Source organism: Vulpes vulpes, chromosome 15, assembly GCF_048418805.1.
Source record: "Vulpes vulpes isolate BD-2025 chromosome 15, VulVul3, whole genome shotgun sequence".
NCBI classification, from domain to species: domain Eukaryota; kingdom Metazoa; phylum Chordata; class Mammalia; order Carnivora; family Canidae; genus Vulpes; species Vulpes vulpes.
Window position 1 is genome coordinate 87812028 of NC_132794.1, and position 15124 is coordinate 87827151.

A 15124-nucleotide genomic window follows, 5' to 3' on the forward strand; every position below is an offset into this window, starting at 1 on the left:
AATCTATTTTTTTTTTCTTCATTAAGTGTTGACCTGAGGACAATTTCCAGAGACTTGAAGTCATTTTTAAAATATTTTATTTATTTACTCATGAGAGACACACAGAGAGAGGCAGAGACACAGGCAGAGGGAGAAGCAGGCTCCCCTCAATGCAAGACTTGATCCCAGGACCCTAGGATCACAACCTGAGCTAAAGGCAGATGCTCAACCACTCAGCTATCCAGGGGTCCCCTGGGGCAGCTTTTCCTTGCCACAGTGGTGGCATCAACTGCCACTGTGTTCCAAGCATGTCCCCGAGGCCAGCACTGCCTAGCATGTCACATACATGAACTCACTGGACCCTTGCACTAACCATGGGGCTAATACTATTAGCATCCCTCTTTTCCAAAGGATCAAAGGGAGGCTCAGAGAAATTCAAGGGAAAGCTGGTGAGTGGTAGCTCCAGAATCTGAGCCCAGGCAGTCAAAGTCCCAGAGCCACCCCTCAGAACAGCTGCCCTAGGACCAGAAACTAGAAGTGGGGGAATGGATGTCCTCCCTTGTTCTGCAGAGAAGGGAACTGAGCTCCAAGAAGTGAAGCAATCTGCCCAAGGTTAAACCAGGATGGGGACCCAGGCAGTTTACAAGAGAGCCCTACATCAGATGTGCCCTCAGCGTCCTTAAGCTGGACAGCCAGGGGCTGACTATCCTGATGTAGGATCCCATGCTGGGCAGTCCCACAGACACCCAGCCCCTCTGGGCTAGGCCCACAGGGCATTGACCATGTCCTCCCGTTCAGCCATTCACTCCATAGGCCTCAGGGTTCATCGGCAGCCCCACTAGCATGGCCCACAGGGCTTCCCAGCACACAGTCCCTGGGCTATGAGGGCCACTACCCCTCTATCCAGGTTTTCCTGCTGAGACAGAGAAACAGAAGCAGTGTAGCAGCATGCACAGGCCCCGGGCTCTGAAATACTGTTCTGATCCTGGCTCCCCCGCCTCCCGGCTGTGCATCTGTGGGTCAGCCCCTTTCCCGCCTGAGCCACAGCATCCTCATGTACAAAGTGCAGATACAAGCCTGGCAAAGACTGTCCTCCAGTTCCCCTCCACCCTGTCCCTCTGCATAGAGCATGAGCTCCTTCCCCCAAACCCCAGCCTCTCCTGGCCCCCAGCCCCCTAACTGGCTCCAGGCACCTGTGGTCTGACGGCTACTTCATCATCAACACCCTGTTCCATGCTTTTTCTCTCTCTCTCTCCTTGAAGGAAGGCATCTCAAGTCTGTGACCTAGACATTCTCTCCTCCAAACCTCTACTATTTTCCATGACAGCTTGTGCCCTGTTTCACTACAACCAGCTGCTTCTGTCCCTTAATGCAACCATTGCTTTGCCCCTTCTACCTCCCGACAGGTGGCAGTGGGTTTTGGGAGACACTTGTGTCCACCTTCCTCTCCTTCCCCCACCCCACATACCAGTCATCACACTCTTCCCTGGGGTCTTTGATCTCAGTTATCTGTGTGTATCTCAGGCACCCATTTGGTCTGTCCCTATTCCCGGAGACATTCTCTACATCCCACTGACAGGCTGTTCCCAGAACTGCCCCCAACACCCCTACCCACTCCCTGCTACCTGCCAAGCCACCCCCAGCACCCCTACCTACTCTATGCTACCTGCTGAGCCACCCCCAGCACCCCCACCTGCTCCACACTACCTGCTGAGCCACCACCAGCACCCCCAACTGCTCCATGCCACCTGCCAAGCTGCTTTCCCCTTTCTCTACAATTCCCACCAGCCCCTCCATCTTAAGAGGACAGGAGACCACTTCACCCTTTACCTATCTGCCTAATCCTGTCATCACCTCCTCCTTGCCTGGAGAGAGCACCTTGGTGGCTATGTCACCTGCCCAGTTTCTGTCACATGGACAATTGCTACTGTGACGGTACACCCTGTATGGCCCTATTGTCCCCTTGGTCTGTGATCTTGATCCCTCCCTCTTCTCAAGTCGACTCAGGCATTCAGCAGGGTGGTCTGACAGGCCAACTACTGAATTTGGAGCCAGGGCTGTGCAGGCCCCACAAGTAAACCAGAGACTGCCGGCACACAGGGGCTCACAGAGACCTCAGTTCTCTCTTAGCACCATCGCTGGGAGAAGCCAGCCACCATGTCAAGGACACTCTGACAGCTCTCTGAAGGGACCCACATGGAGAGAAACTGCAGCTTCCTGCCAACGGCCAGCACCGGCTTCCAGCAATGTCAGTCAGTCATCAAGAAAACACATTCTCGGGCAGATCCGGCGGCGCAGCGGTTTAGCGCCGCCTGCAGCCCGGGGTGTGATCCTGGAGACCGGGGATCGAGTCCCATGTCGGGCTCCCTGCATGGAGCCTGCTTCTCCCTCTGCCTGTGTCTCTGCTTCTCTCTCTCTCTCTCTCTCCGTGTGTGTGTCTCTATGAATAGATAAAGAAAACACATTCTCCAGCTCCAGCCAAGCTTCCAGACTCTGCAGCCAGCTATGGTCTGCATGCGGATGTGCCCCCAAAATTCAGATACTGAGATCCTGATGGCTGGTGACAATGTTAGGAAGTGAGGGCCTTGGAGAGCTCTTAGCTTAGGACAGTGGGGCCCTCCTGGATGGGATGAATGGCCTCACAGAAAAGGTCTGCGAGAGCTCCTTCATCCCCGCCACCGTGGGAGGACACAGCCATGAGCCAGGATGTGGGACCTCACCAAATACCAGTCTGCCGGCACCATGATCCTGGATTTCCCAACCTCCAGAACTGTGAGAAACAAGTAGTTTTTGTTTATAAACTACCCAACTTATGGTATTTCTGCTATTGTAACCCAAACAGCCTAAGACACAGCCCCAGTCAATGTCTTGACTGTAATCTTGTCCAAGACCCCACACCAGAACCACCCTGCCACCTAAGGAACTGTGAGACAATAAATGTTTGCTGTCCTTTTCGGCCACTGCATTTCAAGGTAATTGGCTACTCAACAGTCAATGACTGACTAAAACAGAGCTGCTTTGGGAGAATGGTCTCAGAGAGAGGCTTGGAAGCCATGCTAGAGTGCGTGGTCTGCCTCTGAGGGCATGAGGGCCCCTGAGAGCCACTGAGGAAGGTAAGGTCATGCTCAGACTTGACAAGAATGAGCTGAAATAGGTTCACGATGCGGCCCCATTGCTTCACACTTAGGGCCTCAATTTCCTCATTTGTCAAATGCACGGTCTGAACCAGATGATCTCCTACTGTCTTCCCGCCCAATACAGTCCCACCACATGCTGACTACTCCAAGACAGAGCAAGACACCGCAAGCCACATTACTCCAACACACAGCAAGCTTGGTTCCTAGGGCATCTGAGATCCCAGGGGCTGGTGACGGACTGGGAGCCCATTGCTGACAGCACACTTTCTGAGAGAGGACAGACACAGCCATTTGCCTTCTCCTCCCCACGGGGATCTGAGGAGAACAAAGCATGGATGGTGAGGGCAGGACAAAGGCAGGGAGGGGCAGCAGCCTGGAGACTTCCACAGAGTCAGGAAGACGGAGGGCACACAGGAGGTGGGGACCTCCAGCAGGACAGTTGTCTCGGCCCCAGCTGGCAGTTCTCCCTTCACCAAGCCTGGGAGGGAACTCTGGGCTGGCAACTCACATCCATTATTCTGTTTAATCCCCACCACAACCCTGCAAGGAAGGTTTTTTATTTGTATCGATTAGTTTATTGATTCAAGCCAACCTTGTTCCACAAAGGCTTTAAGGTGGCTTATAGGGATTTACAAAACAGCGAGAGAGCAAGAGTGAAAAGTGGGGCAAAGAAAAGAAAAATCAATGGTAGATATCAAGAATGCAGCACAATGTCACCCGTAGGCCTGCCAGGTACCAGGCAGAGCACGGGCTCTAGGCTTCCTGAGAGCCGATGGGAAAGGGGGAAACTGGTCCCTTAACGGTGTCCCCAACATATGTATATATTTAAAAGGACCAGTTTCTCAGGAGTATAGCTGTTTGGGGTACTAAGATGACACAAGAATTCTCCAGGGATCCTTATAAAAAATGACAGTGTGGCCTAATCAATAATACTAGACTCCTATAATAAATGAGTTTTTTTTTCCCATAAGATTTATTTATTCATGAGAGACACACACAGAGAGGCAGAGACAGGCAGAGGGAGAAGGAAGCAGTCTCCTCGCAGGGAGTCCGATGCAGGACTTGAACCGGATCTGGGGATCACGCCTTGAACCAAAGGCAGACGCTCAACTGCTGAGCCACCCAAATGTTCCAATAAATGGGTTTCAAGTATCTTCTTATAATAGCATTGCAGCAAAGTACAATTCAGGAAATGCAATTCTTTAAAAAAAAAAACTTTTTAAAGATTGTATTTATTTATTCATGAGAGACAGAGAGAGAGAGAAGCAGAGACACAGGCAGAGGGAGAAGCAGGCTCCCTGTGGGGACCCCAGGATCACGCCCTGAGCCAAGGGCAGATGCTCAATCACTGAGCTACCCAGGTGTCCCAGGAAATGCAATTCTATAAGGACTCACACCAGGAGCTAAGTGGGGAAGAAAGGGACAGAAATAGTCTGTGCAAAGGCAGGACCCAGGAGTAGTTAGATTTGCCTGGAACAGAAAGTGCCAGGAATGTGCCTGCAGGAAAAAGTCTTTGGAGGCCAGGGAAGGTGATAGGTTAGACCAGAGAGGTGTTTGAGCCCATCCTGGTAGAGCCGTCAGGGCGGGGAACCAAAGCCTACAGAGGAAAGATGCTGCCCCCAGGGCAGGCAGGAGATGTGACATGAAGAGCCCATCCAGGAGGTGGGGGTCCAGGGGTGGGTGTGGAGCCGCCCACAGGAGCCAGTCGCTCACATGGTTAAAATGAGGAAAGAAAACGGAACTTAAGACCCTGGAAGAAGCCGGCCCCTAGACCAGAGGAAAATGGGTGAGCCTCGAAAGCCTGAGGATAAGGCAGTACGCTGGCAGCCTTAGAGGTGCTGGGAAGAGTTCTGAACGATGTGAGAGAAGGATCTGGGTTCAAAGCCTGCTGCCATCACTTACCAGCCAGGGCCCTGGAAGGTAAGCATCTGAGCGCTTCAGTGTCACTGCTTGTAAAATGGAGATAAAAATAGCAACCACACGACTTTGGAGAAGATAAGTTCTTGGTGTTTGAGAGCTTCTGTCCTAGCCCCTCTGTGGCAATATTTCAGAAAGCGGCTTCTGGCCCTCCTCAAACACAAACACAGCGGGCCAGTCCCTTTCCTGAGGGCCAGACTGTTGTCTCCAGTATGCTCACTAGGGGGCACCAGAAGCCTTCCCTGGGTTCTGAGGCCCTCTCTGCCACCTCACAAACCCAAAGCAGAATTTTTTTTTCCCCCCCCAGCTGACCTCCTCTCAGGTCAACAATTGTCTTGTCTTTCTCAAACCTCTTTGATGTAATGACTCTCCTCTCCACTTTCACCAGGTTGGCATGGGATCCCAAAAGGTACCACCTACCTCTTACATTTTTGTTCTATCCTCATCCCATGGTGACCTTGTCACAGGCCCTGAAGTGAGCGTGGCCTGACATCAGGGCAGAATGAAATAACATTGGGACAGGGAGGGTGCTGGAGCTGGAAAGACAAACCCACACTGGGAGCAGCTGGTGGCCTGCCCCGGGCCAGGGGCCAGCAGAGGGCGCAAATAGGGGTGCAGAAGGAAGTCCCAGGCAGGACAGTGACAAACAGATTCCCAGAGCAAGGATGCAGCAGCCAGACAAGAGACAGACTTGGGAGATAAATACAAGCCTGGGGACAGATTCGAAGGGTGAGGATGAGGTCTTAGACTTTGACAAGCTCCCAGGTGATGTGGATGCTGCTGGCCCAGGGAGCACACATTGAGAGGCCAAGGTGTGGAGGAGAAAGCCCACAGCAGAATGTCACAATAAAGATGGGTTCAACAAGCCCTGACTTACCCACTTAAATCACGTGGTCTTGGCTGAGTTACTTAAACTCTCTTGCTTCAGTTTTCTCATCTGCAAAACGGGGTGAGGTGAGAAGTGGCACCTACTTTGCAGGATCTGATGTGACAGATTACTCCACTATTACTCCACTTATGCTGTCATTCCTTCAGTTCCTCAAATCCCTCCTGCCACAGGACCTTTGCTCTTGCCATTCCCTCTGCCTAGAATACTCTTCCTCTATTCTTCACCCAGTAAAGTGGTGAGGCTGAGAGGGGAAGCCAGGAGCTTGGAGCTGGACAGGCTGGTTCTGCATCATCTTTGTGAGAGACCAAGCCTCCTTTCTCATGCACCAGGTATCCTTGTATCTCCTCTGCCTAATGGCAGTGGCAGCAGACCTAGCAGGGGCTCTGAAAGGGAAGGGAGGAGCTGGAGAAGCACTTGTTGCTCTTGTTTTATAATCAACCTACCCTTCCCATCACACATACTTATGGAACCTTAGTAACCGAACCCCCCTGGTAGTTCTGAGGTGGTGCCAGCACATGAGCAGGGAGGTTTGGACAGCATTGGAGGAGAATGACTCTCCTGGGACCCCACAGAGAAGAGAGGGAGCTGGAGCCCCTAGGAGTCCATGGGGCAGGAGGGGGCTCCAGTTAAGAGTCTGGAGGCCAAGATCCTCATGGTCTGGACCCCACCACCCAAGATCAAGGGCCCTGAGAGGCAAGCTGCTGAAAACTGCAGCACCCCCTAGCTCTGGGAACACCCCTAGAGACCCCAGCCAGACCCCTTCTCTATGAAGAGAAGGGGCAGCCAGGCCTACACCCTGACTTGGGCTTTATCCCAGGGGCCCCCTCCGCCTGCACACTCTGCCAATCCCTCTAGCTTTTGCCAGGGCTGGGGAAGCATGGCCTGGGAAGTCGAGGTCGGGACCCCATGTTCTTGCTGCTAATCCCCCTTCACGCTCTAACCAGATTGGGCCCTGCTGGCAGACTGGCCTCTGAGTTGATCAGCAGGGGGCCCAGCCATGGCTGCTGGGTACCAGCCAAGGCCAGACTCAGCCCTGGGTTCCTGCCGCCAGCTTGTCAACCCCATTGCAGAACTCGGGGCCTGCTCAGTCTGCCTCTCAAGCCACAAGGAAGCTCTGGGCAGCCTGGCCTGTCCCCTTGCCCCTGTAGCCTGACTGGTTACCAGAAACCCACCCAGTAAGGGGCCTAGTGGGGAGGGAACCAGGGTGCCTGTTACAGGTCACTTCACCCGTGTCTTCCTGGTTGTGAGACTGTCAGATGAGGACTTGGGCCCCAGAGCAGACAAAGGTGGTCATGTACCCACTGCACAAGTTTCCTGACACCTGGAGGCTCCTTGTCTGGGAAGCGGGAATAATCGTGGGCTTGTGGTTTTCCCTGAGGCTGCGGGCAGTGCTCTCTGAGGGCCTATCTGCAGGCCAGCACAGGCAGCTGCCACTGCCTGCATTTATCATTGTCTTTACGAGGCCCTGGAGGGAGGGGTGGGACTGGAGGGGGTCTGGGTTAGAACATGCAGGACTGGGAATCAAGAGGCTGAAACTCGAGGCCAGCTCTGCCACTAGCCCACCTGGGCTAGTGACCTGCAGTTGGTTCTCAGCCCCTCAGGCTCACCTTCCAACAACACTGCCCTCCCTGCAAGGTCTGGAGGTCATCAAGAGGGTTGGATTACACACAGTGTGTGGCGGCCCAGCATGAGAGATGGGATGGCTCACACTACAGCTGCTGTGAGTACCCTGCCCCCCACCCGACCCCAGACAGGGACTCAGCACCCACATCCCTCTGGCACCTAGGCAGCAATAGTAGCAGAGCCACCTGGGAGTTTGTTAGAGCCCCACCTGCTGAATCAAAATCTGCATTTCAGCAAGACACCCAGGCGATTCATAAGCATATTATAGTTTGAGAAGCCCTTCATCAGACAGAAGGAAGTTTAAAATGTTCTTTAGGAGCCCCTGGGTGGCTCAGTCGGTTAAGCAATTAAGCATTTGTCTTCAGCTCAGGTCAGGATCCAAGGGTCCTGGGCTTGAGCCCCAAATCGGGCTCTTTGTAGGAAGTCTGCTTTTCCCTCTCTCTCTGCCTGCCCCTCCCCTTGCTTGTGGGCGCACTCTGTCAAATGAATCAGTAAAATCTACAAAATAAATAATAAAATAAAATAAAATAAAATAAAATAAAATAAAATAAAATAAAATAAAATAATAAAATAAAATAAAATAAAATAAAATATTCTCCAGTCGCCAGCTAGGGCTGAAGTAAACGGGTTGTAGTTTCTGCTCCCAGCCAACATTTCAAAGCAAGAGTCAGAGGCACCTGCTCCTATTCTTTGGGGGTGGGTGACATGGTCACTGCCTGTCCACAATGAGTGGAGAGAGGGAGGAGCAGCAGCCTCTGACCTGTCACCTGCAGCATGCCACTACCCAACTGCATGGGGAAAAGAGGAGGCACACGTGGGATGGAGAGAGAAATGGCCACATTCACCCCACTGCCTTACTGTTTTCTAGATGGGGTTTGAGGACAGAGGGACACTGCCTGAGGACTTTGGTGCCGTCGTAGTCAGCACATAAGAGTGCCAGGGGGTCAAGAGTCACTGCTCCTGGGAGACAGAGCCCCCAGGGCTACTCTGCACCGTCAGGGAAGAGGGTGGCAGTGCCTCCTGGGTGGGACACAGGATGCACACCCTCCTGAGGTGCTCACCCCTCCCTTGACTCTGCCTGTTCTTCAAGGCTGCCCTCAAATTCTATCCCTCCCCCTCAGGAGGGAAATCAACTCTGTAATCATCCCTCTCTGCTTGCTCTCCCAAGCCCAGGTGATGGCATTCAGATGCCCCAGATTTACCTTGTGGGGGGACTACATATGTGTGCATCTGTCTCCAGGTGACCTTCAAGGTGGGCCTTTTGGAGAATTTGGTGGCAGGACTTGAACCATGCTGCCTCAGGCTCTGACCTCAATATAGGGACCTTGTCTGCTTATAAATCTCACATACTCCCAGGGGATGCAAACTGTGTTTATCAGGGCTCATCTTGGTGTGAATGAATTTGTTTCATTGTCTCCGCAAGTCAAGTGTGAAGAGGAGGAAAGAGAACAGTGCAGAAGTGATCAGGGAGTAATGCCAAAGGGCACAGAGAATCAGTTTCCTCTGGCCTCAGCCAAGTCCCCCTGCTATTGTCGAAACAAAGGAAAAACTGAGGGAGCTGCCTTTGCCTGCTTCTTGTGTCCTGCCTGTCCTCTTAAGTGGCCAGTTCCCCTTGCTAATCCTTGCGTGCCCTCATGAGCCCCCTTCCTCTGCTCTCCCAGCCATTAGCAGCAAGCCAGCAAATGGCAGGACCAACAGGTAAACCAGTATCCCCAAAGGGGGCTTCAGTGATGGTGAGGAGCTGACCAGCCAGTAGTCACTCTGAGAGGAGAGCCAGGTGACCTGGGTTCAAAAGCAGGCCTCGTTGTGCCTCAATTTCCTCATCTGTAACATAAGCTTGTTCAAAGGGTAAATAAACAAAAGTATGTGGAAGTATCTGGAGGAATGTCTGTTGCACAGTAGGTGACAATCAATGGTACTGTTACTAAAGCTTCAGACTACCCCTGGTAATTATTGTTGGGCAATTCCATGTGTCTCCTCTCCTTCCCCTCCTCTCCCTCTCCTAAGCTAGTTTTTAAAAATTATTTATTTATTTATTTGAGAGACAGAGCACAGGCATGGGTTCCCTCAGGAGAGGGGCAGAGAAGGAAGGAAAGGAAAAGGGAAAGAATTTAACTAGGATCCACGCCTAGTGTAGCCCAATGCAGGCTGGATCCCAAGACCCTTGAGATCACAACCTGAGCTGAAACCAAGAGTTGGATGCTCAACTGACTATGCCACCCCATTCCCCTCCTAGGCTGGTTTTAAGATTCATAGAATTAAAGCTCACACATGCTCTGTGAGATCTTGATATTTTAACAAGTGTTGACTACCCAGGTTCTTCCCAAGGAACCCCTGATATCCAAACTCCTATAGGTAGTTTTAAAGGTTGACATCATTGATGGTGGAGTTTGAGCTTTGCAGGAGAAATGGGCTGGTCTGAAGAGTACATGCCAGATGCTGTCATCTGGAGAGATGTCCTCCCTCCTCTGCCCACCATACTTCCCCGAAGCTATGCACCCTCCTATGGCTGCCCAGCCCCCTTCCCTCCAGCCCTGAAAAGTTAATGTTGCAGAAACCTCATTAGGTTTCATTAGAAGAGACATTATACAGCCCTGGATGGCTGCACCATAAAACCAGCCTGGGTAACATTTCCTCCAACAGGGTTGTTTGTTATGCAGCTACTGAGCATCACTGTAATCAATTCCCACAATAGAGATATTGGATGAGATGCACTCCACACACACACACACACAAAGCAACCTCAGAGCCCTGCCAAGGAAAAATTGCTCAGAGGCTGGGGTCCCATTCAGGAGTATGTAGCTCAGGGACAAACAGAAAAAAAACAGAATTAGCAGGCATGGATCCCAGCTACCATGGCAAGAACACAGTAATGGCAAGAGGATAGCTAAAGAAGGCAGGGGGAGGGAAGGCCCCTCTTGATCTGAGTGCCAGGGCAAGGCTTGCCCTGTAATCAACCACTACACACTGAGCCCCACGGAAGTGCCAGGCATTCTACTGATCCCAAGCAAGGATGCACAGGGGGAAACAAAGCTCTTGTCCTGGTGACCTGTGGGTTGTTGGAACCAATAACTTCCAGCACTCCCAAACCTGACAGACAGTGGTGGTTGGGGGGAGTGGTGCAGCAGGAGCAAGAATCAAGATATAGAAGAAAAACAGGAGCTTTGGAGCCAGACAACTCTAGGCTTGACTCCAGGCTCCACCACTGTTTACTGCCTGTGTGCTCCTAGGCAAGTTACTCAACCTATCTGAGTCTGGTTGCTCATGTGTACAGGGGGGTTAATCACAGCTCCCTTTCACTGAGTTAATGAGGATTGCAAACCACACATGCCTTTTATATAAAACTCAAGACAGGGATGCCTGGGTGGCTCAGTGGTTGAGCGTCTGCCTTTGGCTCGGGTCGTGATCCCGGGGTGCCCAGATCAAGTCCCACATCAGGCTTCTTGCAGGGAGCCTGCTTCTCCCTCTACCTATATCTCTGCCTCTCTCTGTGTGTCTCTCATGAAAAAATAAATAAAATCTTAAACATATATATATATATACACATATGTATGTATATATATATGTGTATATATGTGTATATATATACATTTATATATATAGCACAAAAAAGGCAGAACTAATCAATGCTGTTAGAAGTCAGGATTATGTTGTTACCCTTGATGGGGGTGGGAGAATTAATGACCAGAAGGATGTACAGGAAGCTTCTGGGTGGGTACTCATGATGTTTTATTTCTTGACCTGGTGCTGGGTAAATGGGTATATTTGCTTTGTGAAAATTCAGTGAGTTATATATATGAAAACACATAACATATATACAGATAGTTGCAGTTTTCTGTATGTATGTTACACTTCAGTGACAAGTTTTTTTCAAACAACACATGAAGCACTGCTTCCAGTACCTGGTACTTTGTAGGCATGCAACCAATGCCAGTGCCCTGCCTCCCTGATCCCTCACTGGAGGAGGCAAAAGGGGAAGAGAATCTTCCAATGTGACAGGTTCCAGAAGAATTGGGGCTCATGATCCTAAGCAGTAGGGAAATATGAGGACTAGGGGGAGAGTGTGGCAGGAAGAATGCCCACTCCAAAGTGAAGAGCAACTAGAGACCAACCTCAGACACCAAGGTGGGGAAGTAGACTCCACGGGCACATGAGAATTTTTTGCTGGGCAAAGATGCTGCATCTCCCAGGGAAGCATGGCATCTGTCTCTAATGTAGCAGTGCATATTTGGGTTTCATATCTTCCTGAAGAGAGGGGTCTGTTCTCTGCTCCAGGACCAGACCTCAGGATCAAGTGGGTAAGCTAAGATGCTGGTGCTGGAGGGGTGAAGATCTTGAGGAATGCAAGGCAGTAGTGGTGGAAAAATGGACCAATGGAACAGCCTTCAGAACAGGTCTGGATTCTTGTTCTGTCTTGTTCCAAGAAGGAATTAAGGCAGTTTTAATGATATATTATTAAATGGAGTCAGGTAACAGAAACCAGAAGAGGTTAAAAAAAAAAAAAAGAAATGGGTAGAAATATAAAACAAGAAAGAGAAACACACTCTGCAAAAGCCTTTGCATCTGCTTACACATGTGCCCTGGCTTCTCCCAACCTAAGGGAATGTGGAGACCAATGTGCTAGGCACCTTGCGAAGTCTGCAGATGAACACAAGCTTGGGAAATGCATGGCCTTTCCTTGTTCTAAAACCAAGCATGCAGGCCTCACACCAGTCCCCATGAAGAGGTGGCCAAAGGATGGAAAAGCAAGACCCTCATCAGTATCTCCAAAGGAGGCCCAAGTATGCTAGGTCACTTGTTTCTCAGTCATTTTTCAGCCAAGTCACAGATCAGCCAATTCTCCAAAGGGTCAATTTGCTAAATTTTATTGTTTTCCTTACCAATTTGGTTTTAGTTGGGTGGTTCCCCATTTGTCTTCACAATGGCCTTTTAGAATTGGTTGGATTTTCCCTACCCCAGCTCCCCGCTCTGCAGCCACAGGAAGTTTCCCCACAGTTTAAACACCAGGAGCAGGGGCAGAGACAAATGGAACAGTCCTTCAAATACTCTAATAAAGACAAAATGCAAACCAGTCAACTCACACCAAATAGTTAAAGGAAGTAAGTCAATGTGATGAATCAGTCATTTGACAAATTGGCCATTCAGTGAATTGACTTTTGGCAAATTGGCTTTTAGCAAAATGACATTTGGTTTAAATTGGTCTGCTTCTGACATAGCAATGTGTTTCACAGGGCAATTACTTACACTCAGGGTCTGGTACTAGAGCTCAGGAGCTATTTTGCAGACAGATCCACCCCACATTATTAATACACTGCTCTTCCCTAGACTGGCCTAACACAAGGTGGAGTTAGAATATTTTGAGAGATACACACATTGCATAACATGCAGGCCATCCTTCCTCTGTATCACTTTCCTCAGGTAAGCTTACCAAAAATCTGAGGGGCAGATTCCCTTGGGTTCTCCCTGATAAGGACCTGGGAGTGGGATGGGCAGGATTCGGTGTGGTTTGGGGAGAACCAAGAGAAGGGCAACAAGGCTGGGCAAGTTGAGTTCAGGTATATGGAGGAAGGGGGCTCTACTCAGTGCCAGTGACCAAGTTGCCCGGGAGCTTCCCCAGGGAGAAGATGGGGGCCCTGGCCAATGTGACAGGGCAGCTGATGCCAGAACAGATATCTCATTGTATGACTGAAGCCTGTGGCAGGAGAGGTGCAGCAAGGAAGCCAACAGAGGATCACTGAGTCCCTAGGGCATTACCCATCCTCTATTTCTTGACCTTTTTTTTTTTTTTTAACCAAAGACAACACCTGTTGTCTCTCCACGTCTTGAAGGGCACTCCAGGCACTGTAAATCTTGGTCTCTGGAATTGCTCAGAAGAAAAGGGGAACTTGAGGGGTTGGAATGGCAAAAGAGAGGTCAGCCTCCCCAGCACATCTGCAGCCCCTTAGGTTCCCTCCACATAGACACACAGGGGTGCCCAAAAGGTATAAGACCCCTAACCACTTCCCAGGCAGGCAGAAAAACGGCTCTGCCAAGTTATAGGGCAAGTCTCTAGTGGCTGAGTGTGATCCACAAGTGGCCACAGAAGGAAAGCTCAGGAGCTAAAAGGAGCCGCTGCCTGGAGGAGCTGTCCATGGTTCTGAAACTTCTTGGCAGCTCTTCTTGTGGTCTCAGCTAAAGACACATTTTGGATCCCATCCAACTTCAACCTTACCCATCTGGCCCACATACCAGACGTTGCCTATTGAGCTTGAGCTTCTTTCCCCAAAAAGCCAACAGGGAGTTCAAATCATAGCATACACAGAGAGGGTCAGGTGAGCACCATTGTGAATCGCAAGGGATCCATTCTAAGACTTAAGAGAGGCATGCACTGAGCACAATCCATCCCACTAAGCTACTTCTAGATAAGGAGTGAAGTCTGATCCTGTCTCACTTCTCCAGAAGTCAGACCTCCTATTGCCTAGACATAGACCCAAGCACAGAGAGGTGCTGAAAATGCCCTGCCCCAAATACCTTACCCCAGATCTTCCCACCAAAGCTACTCACTTTAATCCTTAGGACCTTAAGGGTCATCTTGGACTCTTGTATAACACACAATTATAATTAATGATGATGATGATAACTACATATAATGAGCATATTTATTATGTGCCTGGCACTGAGCCAGGTATTTTATATATTTTATATACAGTATTTTACTTAATCCTTAAAACAACCTTCTAAGATAAATACTGCCACTACTCTGCTGTGCTGGATGTTGACAGTGAAGGGGGCTGGCCATGTGTAGAGGGTAGGGAGTATATGGGAACTCTGCTTTCCATTCAACTTTGCCATAAATCTAAAACTGCTCTAAAAAAATAAAGCCAACTAGAAAAATTCTCACCATACCTATTTTCCAGACAATGTAACTGAGGCATAGTAACTTTCCCAGGCTTTCTGACTGCAGAGCCCACAGCTAGCCCACTACACTACAATGGCTCAGCACATGTTAGAATCGTCAAAGAGATGGGCAGATAGGCGGGGAGGCATCTAAAAGCATATATATGTCAGCAGTGACATTTATGAACTTGGGAGAAGGAGGTGAAAACCTTAAAAGCAGAGTATGATAATGAACATTCATAATGTTGACATTGAGTCATCAAAAAAGGTCAAATTTCGTTCAGGGCCCGCTGTTTAAGAACTGAGATGACTGTACAGGAAATTTTATACAAAGCTCATAAAAAATGGCATGAGGTTTCAGTATTTTCCCTGAGTATTCATGGCATGGGTAGAGAGTGTCAGCACCTGCCTGGGATGAGCATTGTTCAGGGACTTCTTGCACCTGGATTCCTACAAGTATCTCAGAAATTGTCACTCCTTCCAAGCCCCTTTATGTTTGAATGAAAAAAGAGGTGAGTTTTGGAATCCCGTGGTGAGGGGCTTCAGTCCAAGTCAGGACAGATAGGAGTGTCTCTGGGGCTCTCACTATGCCCCTGTTCCACTCTCCTCACCACCTACCCACTCCTCTGTGTCTCACAAAACCCTCTGCTATTCCCATGACCATACCTGTCACATTGCATGTCTGTGAGTCTCTGGCCTCCTG

General features: G+C 50.1%; 1 protein-coding gene across 2 annotated transcripts in view; it reads right to left on the reverse strand.

Annotated features, from left to right (window-relative positions):
• Window positions 1–15124, reverse strand: part of SLIT1 (slit guidance ligand 1) — a 167474-nt gene that overhangs the window by 55097 nt on the left and 97253 nt on the right. The gene's annotated exons all lie outside the window — the stretch shown is intronic.